General features: G+C 39.9%; 1 protein-coding gene and 2 long non-coding RNA genes across 4 annotated transcripts in view; 2 read left to right on the top strand and 1 right to left on the bottom strand.

Moving 5' to 3' along the window:
- Positions 1-23,548, top strand: part of STARD13 (StAR related lipid transfer domain containing 13) — a 468,749-nt gene that overhangs the window by 210,321 nt on the left and 234,880 nt on the right. The gene's annotated exons all lie outside the window — the stretch shown is intronic.
- LOC145720615 (uncharacterized) overlaps positions 1-23,548 on the bottom strand; it is a 46,871-nt gene that overhangs the window by 7,352 nt on the left and 15,971 nt on the right. Inside the window, exon 2 of the long non-coding RNA XR_014143702.1 lies at positions 14,314-14,400. This is a non-coding gene — a long non-coding RNA (uncharacterized LOC145720615). The remainder of the gene's footprint in view (positions 1-14,313; positions 14,401-23,548) is intronic.
- LOC145720617 (uncharacterized) lies at positions 47-21,559 on the top strand. The gene is made up of 2 exons (XR_014143704.1): positions 47-4,095; positions 17,328-21,559. It is a non-coding gene; the product is annotated as an uncharacterized LOC145720617 (long non-coding RNA).

The following is a 23,548-nucleotide window of genomic DNA, read 5'->3' as shown; positions in this document are numbered from 1 at the left end:
AAATAAATAAATAAATAAATATTCTACAGCCTTACCTTTGTATGTAAGTTTTGCCACTCTGGAATAATAATGTTGATTTTCTATTTTGTTCATTATTTCTTTGTACCTTTATGAATGTTCTGCATATAGACAACATGTATTAGATGATGTTGAGCTAGTGATTGGACTAGTCAACGAAGTACTAGACAAGAAAGATTGCTTTTATGGAATACATGAAAACATAAAATCATCCCTAAATGAATTCAGTTAGCATTCATGATGGTTATAATAGGGAAGGCAATACAAAGCACAAATGGGGTACCAGATAGACCTTGGTCAAGTGCTTCAACCTGTCTAACCTTCAGTTTCCTATACTGTAAAATGATGAGGATAATAATAATATGCAACCCAATGATATAATGTATGTAAAACCCTTAGGTTAGTGTCTGGTATAGGGCAAGTGTTTAAATGTTAGTTGATATTACTGCAATAATGATTATTCTTTTTTTTTTTTTTAAAGATTTTATTTATTTGACAGAGATAGAGAGAGGGAGAGCACAAGCAGGTGGAGTGGCAGGCAGAGGGAGAGGGAGAAGCAGGCTCCCCGCTGAGGAAGGAGCCCGATGTGGGATTCGATCCCAGGACCCTGGGATCATGACCTGAGCCGAAGGCAGCCGCTTAACTGACTGAGCCACCCAGGCGCCCCAATAATGATTATTCTATTATTATTTTATTAGTGTTCTCATAGAGTAGAACTTTACAGTTGACAAAACACTTTCAGAATGTAATCTCATCTGACCCTCTAAAGAGCCTTCAAGGCAGGTAGATAGTCCCACTTCATAAAAGAAAAATGATGCTTAGAGACTTTAAGCAACTTGTCCAAGCAACAAAAGTCAGAGCTGTCTACAGACTCCAAAGCCCACGCACAGGCCATTATGCTGTGCTGCCTTTGTTACTGGTACTCATCTTGCTGCCTTTTTAGAGATGCTTATGCATTTCTTCGTCTCCAAGTGCTTAATCTTCATTTGGGTTTTAGCAAATATTCCCTGCTTCCCAACCCTATGGAGAGGGTTGCCTCTCTTTCCAGCCATATGCTGCTCTTGTGTTTTAAAGTTGTTTCTTATGTGTTAGGCAAGCAAATGTTTCATAATATGTGGTAGTGCCTTGTGTAAGCATTGGCAAATCAATTTTTTTAAAAACTCTTATCCATATCCAAGAACAAACACTTATGGTTTACTTCTGAAAAGCCAGGCCAGCATCTGAAGCTGGGTCTTAACAAATGTGTCTTTGTTCCAGCTGATCTCAACATCAGTTATAAAAGCTCTTAGGCATCTACCAAGAGTCGTTGCCATATTGTACCTTACAAGTAAGAGACAAAGGGCTTTGGAATAATTAAACAAAGCACAATTTCTACATTTTATTTACTCAGGACCCTATCCTGTATTTTTTATGCCAGCAAAACTTAAATGGAAGTTAGCTGAAAGGTGGCTCACATGAGATTTAGAGGATTAGACTCATAACCCATACTCAAAAAAGTGTTCCTACCAGTGCATATTTGCAGTATTAAGACATGATTTCTCTTCTTAATTAGACAGGATACAATGTGGCTAAATAAATGCAAAACTCGATGACTGCATTCATTCCACCACATCAGACCAAACATGATGATATGGCCAAATGAGCACAGCATCCTTCACATCCAAAGGCAATATGAGTCTCTTCACTCTGTGTAATAATTTCCCATCCACACCTCCAGCCTGCTTGACTTGGGGTCACTGGGCATGAACACTGAGCAAAGAATGCACCATCAAATACAACTGGGGTTTCAGGAAAAACAGCAGGGTGAAGAAGCAAAGCATATCATAGGATGCTTGGGGCCCTCTATGCGTTTTAATTCTCTGCTTAATGAAATGGGAATTAGACTATTGCTTTATAGGGATGTCTATATAATCATGAGCAACTCAATTTCTGTGTCTTTTTCTCTACATGTAAAACAAAATAGTTGAGGAAAGACTTCCCACAACAGAATCAAGTTCGTACGGGCTCTTTGACATTACGCCAGAAGGGGCCTATCCTGAGAAACTGTCTAATGGAGTAGTACAGCTAAGGCCTCTTACAACAGCAGTATTCTAGGATGTTACACAATAAAGATTTTTTCAGAAGACAGTTGCTTTACAGTTGGCTGGGTTCTTCCCAGAATATCATATAAGTATTGAGGAATTTTCTTTAGGATCCTGCCAGGAAGTCCCCCACACATAGTGGGTAAATGCTGCTCTGTAGTTCCACTGAGGGGTACCTACAGCTTATGACTCAATTCAGAATAGACATATGAGCGATGAGTGATAAAGGAACACTGACCCCAAACTGACAACACATGGTCTCTGCTCCCAACTGATTTCCTGAGCTGCCCTGAGCATTTTTACCAACACACTTCCTGTTCCATCATTTGGGAAGTCCAGCTAAGAGTCATTTACACTAGTTCTGTCCCATCCATAATAAGCTTCCTATATGTATTAAGATTTTTAAGAAATGTTTCCAAATTATGTGTTAAAGTAATATGGAGTGTACTTGACCTATAAACCAATCCTGTGTGTACTCTGCTCACTTACCTTGCTAAAGCCACACTGCTCTTGCAACATTGATTTACAGTGTTGTTCTGGCTTGCAAAATAAAACAAAACTTTGAATCTGCTTTAAAAATAAATTGCACGCATTTCAATTAGTGAAGACTTTGGTAAATGCAGTGAAGGTTGAAAGGCAAAACTGATGACCTCTGACCTGCTTATTTTGAAGACTTTATAGTAGTGGTTTTTGTTTTGCCCATTGTGAAAATTGTTTGCTCTGGCGTTCCTTACCTGGAGCAGGTAATAACAATGTTAAAATATATCTAATCGTTTTCTGTTTCTTAAGATATAGCCATTTGTTTTAAAATAAAATGAGGTACTACATTCTTTGTGAATCAAGGACGTTTTCTTCTTATATTTTTACTATAACCCAGACTGCTGTTTTCTAGTCATTGAGAGGAGTAAAAATCTATTTTTTTCTGTGCCACACACAAGCTTAGAAAGTTACCTGCTGAGTGATTAGGAGAATTCAAGTGCTACCTGACAAAACTAATATGTCATGGAAAAGAAATACAGAAGTAGTGACTAATCTGTGAAACTGCACCTGAAAATACTGTATATACCCATCTAGAGGTGGAAAGGGACACAACTTTTCAGTGATACTTTTACTGTTGTTTTCTTCCTGGGCCAGTATAAAAAATGAAAAGAACTCTTGCATCTTGGTGATAGATGGGATTTCCTAGACCCCAGCATGATGTTCACCAGAGCTAAAGCTGTCTGCTTTAGCTGGATTATTCTTTAAAGGGGCGAGACCAGGAACTCACTCTCTCCTTGGGCCAGGAATAACAACACCCTCCTCATACTTGAGTGTACCGTTCTTGACATGAGCAAAGTGTGTGCCTTGAGTTACATTTCCAATAACGCTTATTTGCATTGATCCATCTTTATCCTCTTGTTTCTGCTTTGGGACAAATGATGTAAATTTATGAAGTGGTTGGACACACAAGTGCCATCTGTCATTGTAAAGTAGAACAAGGCTCAAGCTGCAAAAAGGGTTAGGACTGGTGCCCTTGGAATTCTCGACTTGTTCTAACAAACAAAGTCAAGAGGACAAGGGCACAGGATAGCAAAACTCAAGCTCACTGTCAAAACACAGTGTGGATGATGGAATGAATGCTGTTGCAGTCATCCTGTCGGTCATTCCGGTGGTGATGCTGGGCAAAGCAACCTCATAACCAAAGCTTTTTAAAGGTTCTGATTTTGGAGGTGAATTTAAGCTCAGCAATTCTTCTGGCTTCTATAAAATTATCAAACATGGGGATTAAGTCTTCCTTTTCTTTTGTATTTGTTAACAATAGTTTGTAAAATGTAGTTTGTAGAGGAAGCACTTAAGACATGCTTTCTATTGATTTTTCTGAGTGTTTTACCTTTTCCAGCCTGTAACATTGTTCCTTCTATTCTAGATTTCATAGGCTCCATTCAGGGCATGAAATGTCTGCTGCTTGAACGTGACCTCCATGCCTTCATTTTACCCTTATACAAAAGTGATCACTGTATCCTTGTACAAAAGAGTGGATCACTCTTGTTTTTGTTTAATCGGTTGATCTTTTTAAATAAGACTAGAAAATAAATCAGACTTTTAACATTATAACTCTGAAAATTTTTTATAATTGGGGCACCTGGGTAGCTCAATCAGTTAAGCGTCTGACTCTTGGTTTCGGCTCAGGTCATGATATCCAGGTCATGAAATTGAGCCCTGCATCGGGCTCCTCACTCAACATGGAGTCTGCTTGAGATTCTTTCCTTCTCCCTCTGCCCCTCCCCCTGCTCACACACATGCACATGTGCACGCGTGCGCTCCCTCTCAAATAAATAAATAAATAAATAAATAAATAAATAAATAAAATCTTTAAAAAAATTTTTTTTATAATTACTTCCAGACTTGTCAAGATATTGCGATCAAAGCTACAGGACAGTCTTGCCTTCTAAGCATATATCCCAAATTATTTTACACATGAACAATATAAATAGTGGTGCCTGGGTGGCTCAGTCGGTTAAGCATCTGCCTTGTCCTCAGGTCCTGATATCAGGGTCCTGGGATGGAGCCCTGTGTCAGGCTTCCTGCTCAGTGGGGAGTCTGCTTCTCCCTCTCTCTCTACTCCTCCCCCCTACTTGTTCTATCTATCAAATAAATAAAATCTTTTAAAAAAACAATACAAATGAAGATAAAGATGAACTTAATATAAAAAAATGGATTTTAATTGCAATGACATTGCTATTAGACTATATGACCATATACTATAAATGTAATGGGCATAAAGTTTTAATTTGTATTTATATACCTATAAGTAATGAAATGTGAATATATGGCTTGAATTTCAGAGAATGATTAATTTTCAAGTGAATTAGTAGAGTGGTTTTTTGTTGTTGTTCTTTATAGTTTATGATAGGTAAAATATTTGCAAACCCATTTTATTACCATACGACAAGAAAATAAAGAGCTAAAGGTTGTAGGTGATGGAGAGGATGTGGTGAGAAGCAGCCCAGGCTTGCCCTGGCTCAGCTCACCTCCCTGCCTCCTTCACCAGAAAGCTCCTCAGCCTTCGTCCACCAGAGTTCCTTCCACCGTAGTGCCCCAAGTCAGGGGAGAAAGGACCCCTTTTCCTCCCAGAATTGTATGACTAGTGGGGTCATTCTTCCTTATGTATCAGTTATATGGCATTGCTTTATGTATCAGGCATTATCTTAACAGCATCTCTACCCTCTGAACGCCTGATATATGAGGCAAAAATATGAAGAGTCAGTAAGGTACTGGGAGCTTGGGACACCAAAGTCACCAGCAGCACAAGTGACACAATGTTAAATGTCTGCCATAAGGCTAACAATATGGGGATTGATGTCAGAGGCTCTGGCAGATCTTAGCCGGCCAACGTGTGACATGGATACAGTTGCCAGGCTGCAGGGCAGGGGACCAAGTAGGTTCTATCAGGTCCTGTGCTTCACCAAGTCAGAGGATAGGGTATGTCTACAAAGATGAATTGACAATACAGAGCAGCATGCTACTAATTTCCAAACTCCTCTCATAGTTCAAAGGAAGCAGACATCACAATGAGGCTCTAGAGAAGATACATCTTAGGTGAGTTCTGAGGAAAGGGTAGAATTTAAATAAAGTAACACAAGAGGAAAGCAGGAATCTCACCAGTAGGATTCAAGCTTCTGCACCTTCTTAAGCAAGCTTCCCCTATTGGGGGTGCTCAGCCTGTACCCCATCTCTATAGACTCCAGGCAACAACCGCATGGTCTGGAGAGCTCCTCCCAGCCCACACAGAGTTCCTCCTGCAGGACGCAGCCCTGTGGTTATAGCTGCCCCTTAACTCTGCCAACCCACTCCGTTCTATGCCTCTCCTGGCAAGTGAAGACAAGCCACAAACAATGGCCTCTTCTAGGCAACTGTTCTTGATCTTTGCCCATTTACTCTCAACACAGCTATGTATGTTCAATTCTCCTGTAGTTCTCAGAACCCAGTCTTGATACTGGTTTCCAGTTCCTACACTTCTGCAACCCAATAGATGTCCTTTGAGCCTTCTTGGCCCTTGGCTTCCAACTCCACTGGCTCTTCTCACCTCCTGATTTTGGCATTTCTCTTGGTAGGGAATGAGAAACTCTATGTGGCAGGTCCAGCCTTATAGAAATGCACCCCCTCAGTCTCCCACACTTGTGCTTTTCCCTTTCCAGCCCCATAGCCCAGGAAACACTCAAGTGCTTTAGAGAATAAAGACCACCTGAACACAGAGTGTGGTGAAGAGGGCAGTGTTCCCTCCACTGTGAGCTCCTCAAGACAGGTGACCATGTCTTTTCATTTTGAATCTCCAGCTCCTAGAGCAGAGCGTGGAATAAAACGGGCACTAGCTAGATGGTTCTTAATTATAACCCCATGATAAAGTAGAACCATTTTAGTCTGTTTCAGCTGAGATTCCCTGCTATGGACATCAAAACATTAGGTGCCAAGCCCCTCCACTCCTTGCCCAAATTCCAAACCAGGATACTATGCAGGATTTGCAAAGAGGGTGGTCAAAATTCTGTTTCGTTTTCAGCACATCATCCACCTCACAATTTTAAAAGGGTTGAAATTGAAGAGTAAGGAAGACAGCTCTGTTATTGGTGGAGTGGTCAATATGCTGTTTCTCTCTCACTGTAAGTCAAATAGGGGGACCCTTAGGGCCCCACTGCGTGAGGGGACCGGAAAATTTGGCCAATATTCTCTGGACTTTATCAAGGTCCAGAAAATGGTGCCTAATTCCTTCCTGGGAGGAAGAAAGGCAAAAGGCTGTGTTTTGAACTACCTGCCACAATAGGAGAACAAAAAGAGGGAGACCTGGGAGAGAACTGCTCTCCCATTGATGGCAGCAGGCACAGGTCCCTTGCCCTGGGCCGGATGTGGCTTCTATACCGAAAGTGTGCATGAGAACTGCCTGCAGGGGAAACTGATCACTACAGGTAGGTAGGCTACCAGATGTCCAGCGCTGAGAAAGAAATCCAGCATGTGACCTCACTGGAAAGGATCGACCCTGGGAATCTGCCACATCCAGAGGGCGCTGATATGGATCTCATCTGACCAGCTAGCTCACACATAAGACCTTTTGTTGTTTCAGCCTCAGGCCCCTTCCACTCATTGCAACCCCTGAGGAGGCTAGGGTGTTTGGATGAGAGGGGGAGGGAAGTGGGGGCAAAAGGAAGGCTGAAGAGCAAGTCTGGGAAACAGAAAAGCTTTCATCTGGGATCAGAATGGAACCTTTTTGTAATTACAGCGGACTGGATATTTCAGTTGCTAAAATGAGATTGTTCTTCTGGTCACCCAAGGTGACCAGATTACTTTAAATCAGCTGTGTGATCCTAAGAGCCACGGTACTTCTGATTTCATCTGAAGAATGAGGAATAAATGGGTTAACAGTGGGTTTGAAGGCCAAATGCTGAAAAAGAAAGGGAAGCTGCTTTCTGTTTCATGCAGTTGAATTCAGCTGATATAAATATAACAGAAATAAATAATGAACTGACAAATGAATTAATAAATGCAAACAAGGAAATAATTGCAAATTCAGTCATATTACTCAATTTGACTCAAGACATTACTTACCATAAATTAGACTTTTAAAATTATCTCCAGTTCCCCCTTCTAGTTTACTATTATCTCTGCTCTTTACCAGGTCAAAATTCTGGCCTCTATTTTTTGGCCATTTCAGGTGAGTACTCTTTTCCTCACAGCTGCCAGTTCCTCTGGCTTCTGCTCTCCTAATTTTTAGAGAAATTTTACTCTTCTGCTCACAGCTCAGGACAGCTATACCAAGTAAGCCTTTGCCTTTTTTTTCTTTTCCAGAACTTTACTAATTTGCTACTATATGGATGTATCCAAAACATGTATCCCTTTCCTGCTTTTTAGATTCCCTTTTTCCAAAGTAAAAATCCAGGATTTGCTGGCATATTGGACACTTGGGTACCAGAGAAACTGGAACTGTTATCAAGCCAGACATGATTTGGGAAGAGGGTTATATATGATTTTTTGAGTCTCTCGTTTCTGCCATCACTTTGGTTCCATGTGTAGGTCAGCTGCCCTCTGTTACAGTTCACTATTTTAGGTCTTCCCACAGAGCCATGGGCATATTTAACTAACTTCCTCTTTCCTCAGCACAGCAGACTCTTTGAGGGTAGAGAAAGGATTAAGCAGAGGTAAGATATGGGTGCCCCAGGAGATGAAAGGAATAAAGAATTTGAGGACTACATCCCTGTGAACAGTATGATTGATTATCCATCAGGATAGCTCCAAAACTTTATATTTTGAGTTGTTATTTTACAATTCAGCTTAGGATATTTTAACATATATCTTTGTGCTAAATCACTATTATACTGTTGTACTAACAGGCTTACTTACTCTGTGCTATAGTACTAAGTGGTAGATTTTTAAAGTTCTTTGCAGTTTATTAATATCAAGTCATTTGATTCAGAAACATTCGCTTTCTCGGGCCAATGGACTCAGCCTACTCGTAAGGAGTATTAAAGTACTGATTGGTCAGTGTTTAACAAGCCAGGCCGAGTGATTTTATGTGATTTGGTTTAGCGGTCTGCCTCCCTGATTCTTGGTTTGGCTGACAACACTACAGTGCTTTAACCATTGTTTTAGAAAACTGAAGAGAAGTATTTCCTTTCACCATTACAACGTGGTAAACAGCTCGGATTAAAGCTGGAGGAAGGGTCATCTAGTTGCAGTTATAGCTGTCAGATTCAAAGTGTTTTTATATGAAGGCAACCTCGCTGTCCCTTTCATCTGAAGATGGTCTGCGGTTGGACCACATTGTGCAAGACCCCGTTCTTAAGGCCTTCAGCATCGTTGCTTTAGAGCCGGGTTAGCCAGCCACGTTGCTCTTCCAGGGCTTATTTATCTTACAGGTGACACATTAAGTAGAAGCACATAGTCAAAGTTTGAATTCCAGCCTCTGTGTTGTCTTGATCTGTCAGGTCAAATTAATCATCTAATGGTGTGCCCTTGGATGAGCTGCTTGCTGTATACATTTATCTGTCCAAACGGCATCCCCACCACCACCACTGGAAGTAATCCTCTGATAAGAAAACAAGCTCACAAAAGACAAAAGTACCAGGCAAGTGGGAGAGGAAGATGACTAGAAAGAGGATGTGCAGTTTTGTTTTTCAAATGAAGCGCTAATGGCAGGCGTGCTGTGTCCACTGGTGGTTGTCAGAGTCCTCTCAGTGTGTGGCATTCCACAGGAACTCAACCTCAAAGCAAGCATAACATCACCCCTGTGGCATTCCTGTGGAACAACCTATAGAAATGTGGGAGAAATATTATGTGTCTTTTGAAGGAATCTAAATACAGTCTGAAAGTTTGATTTCCTGGATTTTTTTTTTCATTCTTATACTGGAAGATCCAACTAGTTGTCACCCACCAGCCCAGCCCAGACCAGATCTGTTGGGAACTAAACACGCAGAATACTATCTTTGGTTTAATGCTCCAATGCCACAAAAGGATTGATAAATTGGAAGAAGTTTGGAAAGATCCACAGGAATAATAAAAGTAATAGGGGAGAGTGATTTATGGAGCATATCAAAGGAACAAACCATGTGTAGTGTATTTAAGTGGTGGTGAATAGAAAACACGAAGCCAAAAGTATTTGAAGTGCATGAATGCCGATGTGAAGAATTCTGTCACATAAAGAGAAAATACTCCCTAAAAGCTAGACATCATGAAACAAAATTAAAGACAGACAACTTTAAGTTGTTCACCAAATATAATAGTAATATTAATAGCTAATACTTTTTTAAAGATCTATTTATTTATGTGAGAGAGAAAGAGAGAGAGTGTGAGGTGGGGAGGGGCAGAGAGAGAGGGAGAGAGAGAGAATCTCCAGCAGACTCCCCACTGAGCGTGGAGCTGAGTGTGGGCCTCTGTCTCACCACCTTAAGATCATGACCTGGGCCAAAACCAAGAGTAGGACACATATCCGACTGAGCCACCCAGGCGCCCCACTAATACCTTTTTATGATTAGGAAAGGAAAGCTATTATATCAATAAAGAGTCATCAGTGGAATAGCATTTCTCTATAATTTCAAAAAGAGCCTAAATTCTAGAAATCAGGTCTGGGCTGTAGCCAATTCATGAAGAGTCTCACTGTTTCCATTCTCTTAAATTCTGAGTGTTTGGTGTTCTTTTATCTATGTTTATTTAGCACTTGTGTACTAGATGCTGCAGTACAACACTGAACAGAAAGAGAGCCCCTGCCCTCCCGGAGCTCAAGGTCTACTGAGAGGACCAACGATAAACAAATAGCCACTTAGATACACTTAAGATTACAGCTGATGTCAGTGCTAAGTAGGAAAAGACAGAGGATATTCCAAGAATTGACAGCAGTGACCTTCCCAGTCTGGGGAGGGTGGTCGGAGAAGTGGCATCTCAGCGGAGGCCTGAGGAGGAGTTACCTGTGAGGAGAGAGGCTGTCGAAGGAGAGAGAGTAAGGGGCAGGAGGCAGCTCTGCGAAAGCCCAGCTACACCAGCGAGCAGCGTGCAAGTTGCATAACCGGATTCATTTAACTGGAGACCTGCCTTCCTCAGAAGAAATAAAAATGAAAATGCAGGGCACATGACCTGCAGTTACCCTAGAGAATCCAGAACTTCAGATAATTCCACTAGGAACATTCTATCCATATGACTTAGTGTCCATAAGGTATGACACGCTGCATTTATGATTCTGCAGTGTGGCCTGTCCTTGGGTCTGTGCATTTGCACTAGGGGCTGGTACCATCTGCATGCTTGTGGAGTTTGATGTGACCACTGCTCTCCTCTGTGGCCATAGACACGTCTGTTCTCTCTATGTTAGAAACTCAAAGCATAGGCCCCATAGAGGGGCCAGTTGTGGGAAACTCCTGGATGGTGTATCATTGTGTAAAACCCTGTCGAGAAATAAATTTCTTATATTCCAAAAAAGTAATGAATACATTGGAGAGAAATTTAAAAGGAGATCCTTCATATCATGTAATCAAGGAATTACAATTTCTAAAATTCCATGAGTGTTTCTTCGTGAATGATTTTCTGAGGAAGTGATGTGTAATCCCTATGTATAGGGACATGCCTGGGTCACACCCGTATTGAGAATGAACATAGGCCCACCGTGAGGTGTTTAATAGGTGTTGTGTGGGAGAGGCACATCAAAAAGGTTCAATGAATTAAGTTTAGCAGGGACTGGATTAAACAAAGTTAAACATACTTCCTTACTGCCTGACTGATCAAAGTACTTAATATTTTTATATTAATATAAATTGTAAAACTCCTGTAATCAATATAGTATTTGGCAACTCCCAAACTTTTTTTTTTTTTTTTTTTGGAGAATCCTTTTTTCCCCTTGAAATACACAATCCTGAGAACCAAATATTTCCTATATAATACTCATATAGGTGATCTAAAATTAGGAAAAAGTCATTACTATTTTTTGGTTCTAGAATCTGTTGCCACTTCGTTGCCGTTGTAATTATATCTACAGTTCTGAGCTGAGCAGATAAGACCATTCACTGTCTGGAGTCAGTCCAATTTTTTCTTCCATCTTCCCCCCCGCCCCCCCAGCACTTGCACTTTCTGCTCTAGCCACACTGAACTTCTCCCTTGCCGTGAACATACCTCCGTTTTCCCTGCTCTACCTTGTACATTCCCCTCTGCTGGAAAGCCCTTGGTACCCCCTGTTACCTCCCTCTGCTCCTGGCCCCACTTTTGCTTGTCAAGAGTCTGTTCTTCAAAATCAAGTGCAAGTATCTTCTCTGGGACCTTTGTTCTTTCTTCTGTTAAAACATTTTCACCATTATATTCTTATTTATCTGTTTCTCTGGACCCTTCCTTGCCTTCTGCCTTCCCCTGGCTGAATTTCTCGCCCCAGGAATGACAGAGACAGTGTTCCAGTTTGTATACAGTCTTACCTGACACAGCATCCAGCACACAAAGGAGATACCGGTGTTGAGTGCATGAACTTGAACTTGTGCGTGCATGCATATGTGTGACAAGGATACTCTCCACACTTCAAATAAAACAAGTCAAACTGGGGCGCCTGGGTGGCTCAGTTGGTTAAGCGACTGCCTTCGGCTCAGGTCATGATCCCGGAGTCCCGGGATCGAGTCCCGCATCGGGCTCCCTGCTCGGCGGGGAGTCTGCTTCTCCCTCTAACCCTACCCCCTCTTGCGTTCTCTCTCTAATAAATAAATTAAAAAAAATAAAAAAATAAATAAAACAAGTCAAACTATTAAAAATCTCTCTGACGAGGAGCACAATTCATCTGTCTTTGCATGCATTATTGCACTTATAATGTATTAAAATTAGGTATTTCTATGAGTCATATGGTAACATTGTCCTTGAGCACAGGGATCTTAGCATATTCATTTTTCATTCTCAGCACTTAGCATAGATCCTGGCATTTAGTAAATGGCCACTAAATGGTGCTTGAATTAAATGGAATTGAATCTTGCTCTACTCCTTGCTCCTACCCCTGCTGATGTAAAGACTGTCACAGCAAAGTGACAAAATGTGTGAACTCTGGGATCAAAATGCTTGGTGTCAATCCTAGCTTTTTACCCCCTGTGTGACCCGAACCATTTTGTCTTTTGCTTTGTCATCTGTGAAAAGAGAATGATCATATTGTCCACTTTTGGGGCTATTGCTTTAATCTTAATCTATATTTATATCTATTTCTTCATCTATTCTATTTATTTTAATTACATAGTCTGTCCCAAGCCTTCCCAGTGAGGGAAAAATTAAGTGCTGTACTATACGGGGGAAAATCTCTACCCTTCTAAATTCTGTTAAATGTCAAATCAGAGATGAGGATCGTGTCAATAAAGGAGTTACCTGAGGGAATATGAGGATATGATTTGCATTGTGTAATGATTATAATCTGCCCAACCAAAATGATTATAAAGTGATCTTATTTCCCAACTTTTAAACATTGTTGTATAGCTTTTATGAAAAATTCTGTAAATATTAGGAAAAAAGTACTATACTATGGGACATACTTTGTATTTGTACTACTTTACAAAGTACTTCAAAATATATATTGTCTTAGATGATTCTCATAGGAACTCTGTAAAGAAAACCAGATCTAGTTTTGCAGTCCAGCTGGGAGATGGTGCACATAAATGACAAGGGGCATAGTATTATAAAAAGTATCAAATGCACATTTTAAGTAATAAACACAGGTTTTTTCAGAGCATGAAATTATTCCTGAGAACCACCGTTGGGGTAAAGATATTATAGAAGAGTTAGAGTTTCAGGTGGGCATTGGAAGGTAAGATTTAGGCAGATGTAAAGCAGAAAGGACAGAAGTTGACAAGCATTTGGTATGTTTAGGGTGATGAGCTCACCATATGGCAGCAGTGGAGGCTCAGGCTGGTGCTGGAAGCTGAGTCTGGTGGTCTACACTAGAGTATAGAGGCTTTGGAATGCCATGCTGCCCTGCACATTCCCCAAGTTAAACTGTCCACTTCCCTGCAAACACCACTGGCTGATGTGCTCCATGAATTACAAGTATGTAGCCAAGGAAGGTCTGGAGTCACCCACCCCCAGGGACTTACAGCCAGACACTGGCTTCCCCCATTAAAATAAAGCTTTGCTCAAGGGCTTCATTCAACAAACAGTAACCAGCACTGTCATTATTCCAGCACTATAAAAAAAGTCATTCAGCCACTGAAATTTACCAAACATTCCTACCAGAATTGTATTGGCTACTGAGAATGGTTTTAATAACAGGACTTTGTTCATTTGGTTTTTAGATGTGTTATTACTGATTCACCCATTCAATTGATTTCTATTTCCTGTTCTGGGGAGAAAAACTGCGCCCAGCCCTACCCCCTGGGTTCAGGACGAGAAGAAAAAAAAAAAAAAAGAATTACAAGATAATCATGGAAAGTAATAATATACTTTCCTGCTCTAAGTTAGGATTTTCAATTCTGATATGGATTATTCAGGGATATTGTAGAGTCTTCCCCAAAAGTAGGATGCATTACAAATAAGATGCATTCTCATCTTCTGTAAGTGGGGTTTGGGGGGGAGGGGAGGAGGCTAGCATAAGGGTCATAGTGAGAATGATTTGAATCCTCTGTTAAGATTTCATGTAACCCCATGAGGCTAATGTAACATTTTTTTCTGTTGTCATGCAGAACTACTGGAATTAATATGCATACTAAGAGCCTTAGTACTGACAATTCTGGTTAGATAACTTTGCTTTTACCTTTCAGAGAAAGCCCAGTATTTTTCATCTGGTGTCCTTAAGTTCACACATGTACTTCTGGCTTCAATCTTTCTTCCCAAATGTCCCCTAATATCAGAAAGAAGACATAAAGTAAAATTAAATATTTTTACCAGAAGATGGTTCTTGTTTGCTACTTTAGATCTTTAAAGCACACAGGTGCCATTTATAACCCGTTCTCAGAACAATCTTTTGAGAAAAATTATGCACTGGTTATTGATGAAAACTGAGATGCTTAGAGCTTCTGCTTTATTTTGTTCCAGATCTTCAGAAATAACAACTACAAAAAGGTTGTTGTTATTAACAATAAACAAGTGGCAACGAGAAATAAGTCATGGCAGCAAATTATCATCTAAGAATAAGCTGAACCCCTTTAGAGTCTCAGTACTTTCTCTCGTATGCAGAATACCACGTAGCATCTTACTGGGCAACCCCCTCCGCCCATGGCACGGTGCATTGTTCCCAAAGTTCACGGCGGCCACCTGTCTCCTTGACCTTGCAGCAACATTTGGTATTGCTTCCTGGAGGGCCCATGACCTCCCCGGTTGCCTGGCTCCCATGATAGGGCAGTACCTTGGTACTTCCTTTACCGCTCTGACTGTTCCTTCATGGGCTCAGTGACTCCTCCCTGTGTTGCCTGAGTGCAGGCGCTGCCCTGGTCTCTACCATCAAGGAGGCATCTCACCCACTCTCAAAGCTTTATCCTCCATAAAGACCAGATCTATATCTAAACCTGCACCCACGTCCCTTTTGAATTAGAATCCCCCATTCTTGATTCTGTTTTATATTGCCCGCAGCAATAAGTCTTGATGACACCTTCCTGGCAACTTGCTCCCTTTCCATTTCCTCCTCAACCCCCACTTCTGGAACGTGTAAGTCTCCTCTTGATCATAAACTCTATTAGGACAACCTTTTCGGTTCTTGTCATTTTTCCTTAATCTTAGATATCCTCAGCACTTAGAATAAAGCCTGGAATATAGCTGACATTTGGTAGATGTTGAGTGAATGAATCAATGACTGAATATCACCTCATCTGTACCCACTACAAACCAGCCTAACTCTCCTCTATATCCTAGTAGTCACCTGTGCTTAAAGCTTAGGCAACCATATTATTTATCACCTACACTGGGTGGAAAGAGGCACTGTTAATTTTTAGTGTGAAAGGGGCACTATTGTTATGCTGGGATTAATAATAGTCATAAATTTGGAAAGTCTTGGGAAAACCTGGTTGAATGCTTATTCAAATCACCAGCATTTTTTTTTAACTTTTCCTCCCCCTGGGGCGCCTGGGTGGCTCAGTCGGTTAACCGTCTGCCTTTGGTTCAGGTCATGATCCCAGGTCTGGGACTGAGCCCCGCGTCGGGCTCCCTGCTCAGCGGGGAGCCTGCTTCTCCCTCTCTCTCTGCCCTTCCCCCTGCTTGTGCTCTTTCTCTCTCTGTCAAATAAATGAATAATATCTTTAAAAAAAAAAAAAACTTTTCCTCCTCCTATGTTCCCCTACAGGTCAGCTGCCAAGACATGTATCTTGTCTGCTTTTGAGCTTTCCCCTCGCTTGGTCTCCCCTTTGCACCCTCACTTGCTCTCACTTGCCTGTTTCAAGCTTCACCACATCCAGCCTGGTTACTACTAGTAGCGTCTTGACTGGCTTTGTTGATCCCTAACCAGTCTCTGCAGTGTCTGTCTTTTCCCATTCTATTCCCAGTACATGTGGCTGCCAGATTAATCTTCCTAAGGATTGGCTACAATAATATGATGTCCCTATTCAGAAGAGTTCCATCAGTTCTCTGTTAACTCTGAAGTAAGTGTAGACTTCTGGTTTTCAAAGTTCTCAACCTTGAACTAACTAACCTACACTCATAGGGATACATGTTGGAGACCTGAGCCATGCAAAGCAGCATTGGCATCATCTGGGAGCTTATTAGAACTAAAGACTTTCGGACTCTACCATTAGACCTGCAGAATCAGAATCTATATTTTAGCAGGATTCTTGAGCGATCTGTATACACATTAAAGTTTGAGAAGCACTGCTCTAATTTTAACCTAACTGGGAGGAATCACGGTTCTAAAATCACACCCCCCAAATTTCACTTCCATGCTTTGTTCACACTGGTCTCATTTTATAGGATACCTGCTCACACCTTCTCTCCTCATTGCAATTGTATTAATCTTTCAAAGGTAGGTATCAGCCACTAGATACTCTACAAAATCTTTTCTGAAACAACTATTATCTTTGCATTCTGTGAACATACCATAGTGTTTCACTTCTACTCTTACTACTGTCTCACTTACCTTATGTTACAGTTACTCAGGTACTAAGTTTACATACATCTGCATTCCCACTATATGATAGGCCCAATGTAAGCAGGGACTATCGTTTTTTCTTGTGGTTAAAGATACATAACATAAAATTTACAATTGTAACCATTTTTAAGCATACCATTCTGTGGCATTTAAATGCATTCACATTGTTGTGCAGCCATCACTCTCCACCTCCAGAACTTTTTTTACTATTTTAAACTGAAACTCATACCCATTAAACATCAACTTCTCATTCCTCTCTCCCTGCAAACCATGGCCACCACCATTCTACTTTCTGTCTCTGAATTTGACTACTCTACATACCACATATATATAGAATCAGACAGTATTTGTCCTTTGTGTCTGGCTTATTTCACTTATCATGATGTCTTCAGAGTTTATGTCGCAGCACATACCAGAATTTTCTTCCTTTTTAAGGCTGTATAATATTCCATTGTACATTTCTTTATCCAGTCATCCATCAATAGGCATTTGAGTTGCTTCCGCTTTTGGACTATGGTGAATAATACTGCTATGAATATGGGTGTACAAATATCTGTTTGAGTCCCTGCTTTCAGTTGGTTGTACACCCAGAAGTGAAATTGCTGGGTCATATGGTTAATTCTACTCTTAATTTTTTGAGGAACCTCCATACTATTTTCCATAACAGCTGTGCCATTTTATATTCCCATCAGCAGTGCACAAGGATTCCAGTTTTCTACATCTTCACCAACACTTGCTTTTTTCTGTTTTGGGTGAGTTTTGTTTTGTAATAGCCATTCGAATGGGATGGTTATGAGATGGTATGTCATTGTGGTTTTGATTAGCATTTCCCTAATGATTAGTGATGTTGAGCATCTTTCCATGTGCTTATTGGCCATTTGGATGTCTTCTTTGGAGAAATGTCTGTTCAAGTCTTTTGCCCATTTTCAATCAGGTTGTTTTTTTGTTGTTGGGTTGTAGGTGTGCTTTGTATATTCTGGGTATTAACTCCTTATCAGATATGTAATTTGCACATATTTTCCCCATTCTGTATGTTGCTTTTTCATTCTGTTGTTTGTGGCCTTTGATACAGGAACTGTTTCTATATCCCTACTATAGTGCCTTCAAATGGTGTCTGGTCAATATTTTTATTTTCAATTGAATTGAGTGCTTAAATGATGCTTAAATAATGATTTATCACCTTAAATTTATGATAAAATCTAACTAAATATAACTTAACTCTGCTTTAAAGTTATTTGGGACAAATCCAATGAGATTGAGGAACTTCAAATATAATTGTGAACATTTTCAGGCTTGAACTCTGCTAAGATATATAAAGGAGACTTCAAAACACTGTACTGAAAATTTCCCATCACTGTCCCTAGATTTAGAATTTTGGCAACTTCCACAGGGAGGCTTTGAAAGTTAATTGCTCTTATTTGACAAGAAAGAGATGAGAAATTATTTGTGGGACAATCAGATGAAAGTTTAAATTCTTATGTTTGGCTAGGGGCTGTCCCATGATCAAAGACAGATGGGAAATAGAAAGTAACTCTGAAAGAATGAATTTTCAGGGAAGTAAGGATGTTTATAAAAATTCTGAATGTTCCCTGAAGCATGACTCCTGTTGGTCTTGCTCTAATCAGATGCATCATTAATATGACAGTAGCGAATTAAAAAAGCTAGTGAATGGTAAAATGAAAGAGATAATAGGTTCTTCATTATTTCTGAACTGCATTACCTGGCTAATTTATAAGCCAAGAAAGCTACTAATAATAGCTGTGTTAACAATTCTGATTCTTTTACTTTCTCACATTCTGGTCTTTCTGCTCTGTGATTTATTTTTAGTTGAAAAACTTTCTACCACAAATTATCTTTAGGCTATAGAGGCACATTAGTTGTATACTGCTAGATCATGTGCCCTCTGTAGACAGCTTAATGGAAATTCTGATTGTTCTGGTTGGTTCACATTTGAAAGGGTTACATAAAACTTCTTTGAGTAATTAGCACAGCATCCCAACAAAGAGTTAGTTGATTTTTTACAATAAAAGGTCAAGCAAGAGAAAGTCATTTAGAAGGCAGAAGAGATTGCCTTCCTGGGGTCATTTTTATTCTGAATTATGAAACAACTTCAAAGGCATGAGTCAAGCACTTAGTATTTCTGGTGCAAAACATTACTACTGAGCAACCATAGTTCAATGACAAGATCTCTACTGGATTAACATAAATGAGAGCTAATAAAGGCCCATTCATGCACATATGTAGGTATATTTATAGGATATGTGTGGGTAGTTAACCAGGGTCATACTTAGCCTTCATTATAACTCTCTATTTACTCTATTTATTCAACCCCTGACTTTGTGATGAACCATCCATTTGGAACAAACTTTCTATGTCCTTTCAGATATATAAAGGTTACACATTTCCCCCAACTGCTTAATTTAATGTTTTAAACATTTTCCCCTGACTATTCTTGACTCATTCACTCACCTGTGCTCTGAAGTGACTTATCTGATTGTTTACATTAAAATAGGTTAACAGGAATAGAGAGTTAAAGCCAGGAATATGTGGACCTTTCTGACTTTGATTAGTTGTAATGTAAGTCTAAACTGTGACAGGTATTTCTGAGACAAGATCTATTGTTTTAAGGCTCTTTGAACCTTAGTTGGAGTTTCAACAAATACATTTTGTGACCACCTTTTCCCAATTTCAGTTCTGGAAAAAACAACAACGACAATAGGTATTGTATAAACAACTTAAATTGAAAAGGAGAAGTTCATGTGTTGAGTATCAAACATGTACCTGAAATCATATAGTTTTAGAAAAGAGACCTCAGAGGGTACCTGTTCTGTTTCTTTCACTTTACAATTGAAGCAAATGAGACCCAGTGTGTTTAAGGAACTGACCTAATGTTATATAGCTCACTAAGGGCAGCGCTAGGCTGAGACTCAGGAACTGGGAGGCATCATAGCTCAGTGTCCTCACTATTAAGTATCATCTTCCTTCAGTTAATCCTTTTGATAAGCACTATATTAATCAATTCTCACCTTTTTAATTAGAGTAAACCATGTGTGTTGATGTAATCAACAAGCTGTTCCTTTATTTAACACTGAAATTTTTCTTGTCCTAACCTTCCTACTGAAAGAAGAATGCTAAAGTAGCAAATATTTTTGACAAGGTAAGTGTGAAATCCTTAATGACGTCAGTCTGAAATGCAGAATGGTTGATATCTACATACATAGACTGAAGGAGCATATGCTTTCTTAACAGTTTTTCAGAAAGGACATAGCATTAACAGATGTTTAAGCAAAGCAGATGTGGAAAGAAAAAAGAGCTGACCTTTTCTATATGGTATGCTTTCAGGTGCTAGTGAGGGTGAAAATAGACAAGACTTAGCCTTAGAGAATTCCTCTTTGCTCAGATGGTAGGAGCATTGACAATGAAAAAGGAAAGAACTGAGAGTTAATGAAATCCTTCCTCCTATTAAGAGTTATGTTAACATGTTTTATACCAGTTTAAAGATGTATTGATCCTAAACTTTGAGACAGATTTTAGATGAAACTAATTATTAGCACTTTAGTTAAAGAAAATGTACCGAATTAAAGCAGGGCAACATTCAGAAGGGATAATTTTGTTCTGCATATGAATGCTATACAAAAACCCAGGTAATCTCTTACATTATAATTAAACATTAAAATACATCCTAGGACATTAAAAAAAAATAGTACTAGGAAGTTTTCTCTGTAGGTTTATTTCCTGTTGCTGAGACTAGTGTGGAAAATTTCCCTACCGCCCAAATCCAGCTGAACATGAGAAGGGTACAGCAAGATTAAAATTCAGCCTAAGTGACTTTATTGTAACTTTTACTGTATATTAATTTCTTGCTGTCTTTCTGAAGCTACTTGTGCTATGCGATCAGTGTCTCCTATTCCCCAAACTCAGCTAAGAATGAAAGATGGAGCCAAGATTCAGCAAAATTGGCTCATAAATACAAAAACTAATTTCTTCTTCTAGAAGGATCAAAAGTGGTCAGTATAATTATTTATAACCAATTAATATACAAGAGCTCATAGTGACAGTTGTAGGTGCCTGTTCTAAATGCTTTATGAATATGGCCTTATTTAATATTTACAACAGTCCAATGAAGTAAAGTACATTGTTATCCCCATTTTACAGAGGAGACGCAGAGAAGCTGTAACTTGTTCTAGAAAGTGGCAGAGCTAGTCTAGAAAAGATAAAGGCTATGAGCAATATGCTTATATACTTTATCCTGCAGCTTATATCCATTTGTAGTAATCTGAGCTGTCATGATAGTTTATCTTTTGAGTACAAAATCAGAAACATCTGGAGAAATTAAAAGATTATGAATCTATTGATATTTCTTGAATTACTTGACAAATATTTACTGAGGACCAACTGTGTGCTAAAACCAAGGATTCTCTTCATTAATGATAAGTAGCTCCCAAAACAAGGGAGATTTTTCTTCCAACTGCCTTCAGAACAAACTTTACCTAAAATATATATCATGTATGTCTATGGGTATGAACATGGATACACATTCTTTAAACAAAGAGAAAGGGAGCTTTAAGATACTTCTTTGTTTACAAGCCTAGAACAAGTGGCAGTTCATTGGAAGACATATACATTCCCAGGCTATGTTCAGTTTGCCTTGAACTACTAGACCTGTTTCCAACTTTGTTCAGGACAGCTAAAAAGTATTCATTAGAAAAGGTTCTTGGGGTACCTGGGTGGCTCAGTTGGTAAAGCGTCAGACTTTTGATTTCGGCTCAGGTGGTGATCTCAGGGTTGCAGGATCGAGCCCCGCGTTGGGCTCTGCGCTCAGCACTGAGTCGCTTCTCCCTCTCTCTTTGCTCCTGCCCTGGCTCATGCTGTCTCTCTCAAATAAATAAATAAATAAATAAATAAATAAATAAATAAATAAATAAAATCTTTTAAAAAGAAAGAAAGAAAAGTTTCTTGACTTCCATGAAAGTTTTTTTTTTTTCTTGGAAGGGGCATTTATATATTTTTTTTGATAGCCACCATAAAGTGCACTGAAATGGAATAAAGTTGACAATTTTTCAAGGCATTTGAAGGGAGAAAATCTCAGTATGAGAAATAACCATTTTCAATGGGAAAAGACCAAATTTAATTTGGCTGTGAAGATTGAGAAGTAGGTAGGCTTTCAGCTGCGTCAGCACACAAAACAAACAAACACCTACAGAGGCCCCTGCTAAATGTCTCAATGCTTTCAGAAGCTGAGAACCACAAGTGGGAGAAAGTACTTCTGAATTGGTGTCTGAGATGCCCAATGAGACTAAATAGAAATAAAGATATAAGCTCACTTGAAAGGTTGTCAGATAAAATACAGGACAATACAATTACAAATATTGCATGGAACACACTTCTACTAAAAAATGTTTTGTTGTCTATCTGAAATTCAAATTAACTAGGAATCCTGCATTCTTATTTACTAATTCTGGAAGCCTTACTGACTTCCCAAGCCTTACTCTGGCTCCTCGCTTCCGGTGGTTCTCATTGTCTTGGTCAGAGATTCCAGGAGGGGATATTTGCGGTGATGGGAAAGGATGGAATGGGATGGTGTCTCTACCAGGGACTACTGGGAAGGCCTCCCAGAAGGCCCCTGAGTTGGGAGCTGGAAACTCCTGCCTATAGAAGTCCTTGGAAGACACATTAAATGTTGGGCTGGCTCCTCATAACGCCTCTCTCTCGGCCCTGGGATTAGTCAGCCTACCTTCATGTCCACAGCCACCCCCTTACTTTTGTTCAGGATGGCTCTTAGTCTCAAGTTTTTTCTAGTCCGCACTCTCACGGAAGACTCTTCATGGCACAGGGTCCAGGGTCTTTGTACTTACACTGCTATCTCCGGCATCAACCACAGAGCCCAGGACATAGTAGAGGGCCAGCAAATGTTTACTAAACTGGAGGTTCTCAAACGTGTTTATTGTTGTTGATGTTCTCCTGTGAATAATGGTAAGGAGGAAGCTCACATAAAATCATTCCCTCCTAGGGCGCCTGGGTGGCTCAGTTGGTTAAGCGGCTGCCTTCGGCTCAGGTCATGATCCTGGAGTCCCTGGATCGAGTCCCACATCGGGCTCCCTGCTCGGCGGGGAGTCTGCTTCTCCCTCTGACCCTCCCCCCTCTCATGTGTTCTCTCTCATTCTCTCTCTCTCAAATAAATAAATAAAATCTTTAAAAAAAAAAAAATCATTCCCTCCTAAGCCCTCATTATTTCTCTTTATTTTTAAAAGTTTGTAAGGAAAGACAGAATTGCACACAATACCATTGTATCATGTGCCCAGCACGGTGTCTGGAATATAGGATGTAAACTATTTGTTGAGTGAGTGAGTGAATGAATGCTAATTATGATATTTGAGTACAAAGAGGGCTGGCATAAATTTTATCTGCATTTTGTAGAAATAACTTTTCATTGAAAGAGCTTTTCTGTATATTAGGAGCTGGGCCAGGATGGGAGAGGGGGCTGGTTAGATGTTACTCGTCTTGGGACATATTGAGAAGAGTTGGAGGAGGGGTGCCTTGAGGAAGTGGGGAGAGGTATTACTCATTAGGTTTACTCCCCTAAGATAAGAAGTGTTTGAAGTAGGAGGAAAGACTGGGGACCTAGGCAGTACCGAACAATAGTGATAGAAGGAGGAAGGGGAAGGAAATCGCAAACCCTGTTATCAGAAAGGGGAGGAGGGTTCCTACAGCTACTAGGTCCTCTGGGCCCTTTTGCCAAGTGGCCGTATATCTGAAAGTGGCAGATCTAAATCAACATGCATTAGTTAGGGACTACCCATAGTCAGAGAGATCACTAAATTCTTATTTTTGCATAAAACATCAAACCCTCTTAAATGTAATTCAATTTGAAATACTTATCACATTCCACTGAAATCTTTGATACGGGCAAGATAAA

This window comes from Leptonychotes weddellii, chromosome 3 (genome assembly GCF_054177405.1).
Source record: "Leptonychotes weddellii isolate Sample4059 chromosome 3, ASM5417740v2, whole genome shotgun sequence".
In the NCBI taxonomy this organism is placed as follows: domain Eukaryota; kingdom Metazoa; phylum Chordata; class Mammalia; order Carnivora; family Phocidae; genus Leptonychotes; species Leptonychotes weddellii.
Note: the sequence above shows the minus strand (reverse complement) of the source record. Positions and strands in the feature narration are given on the sequence as shown.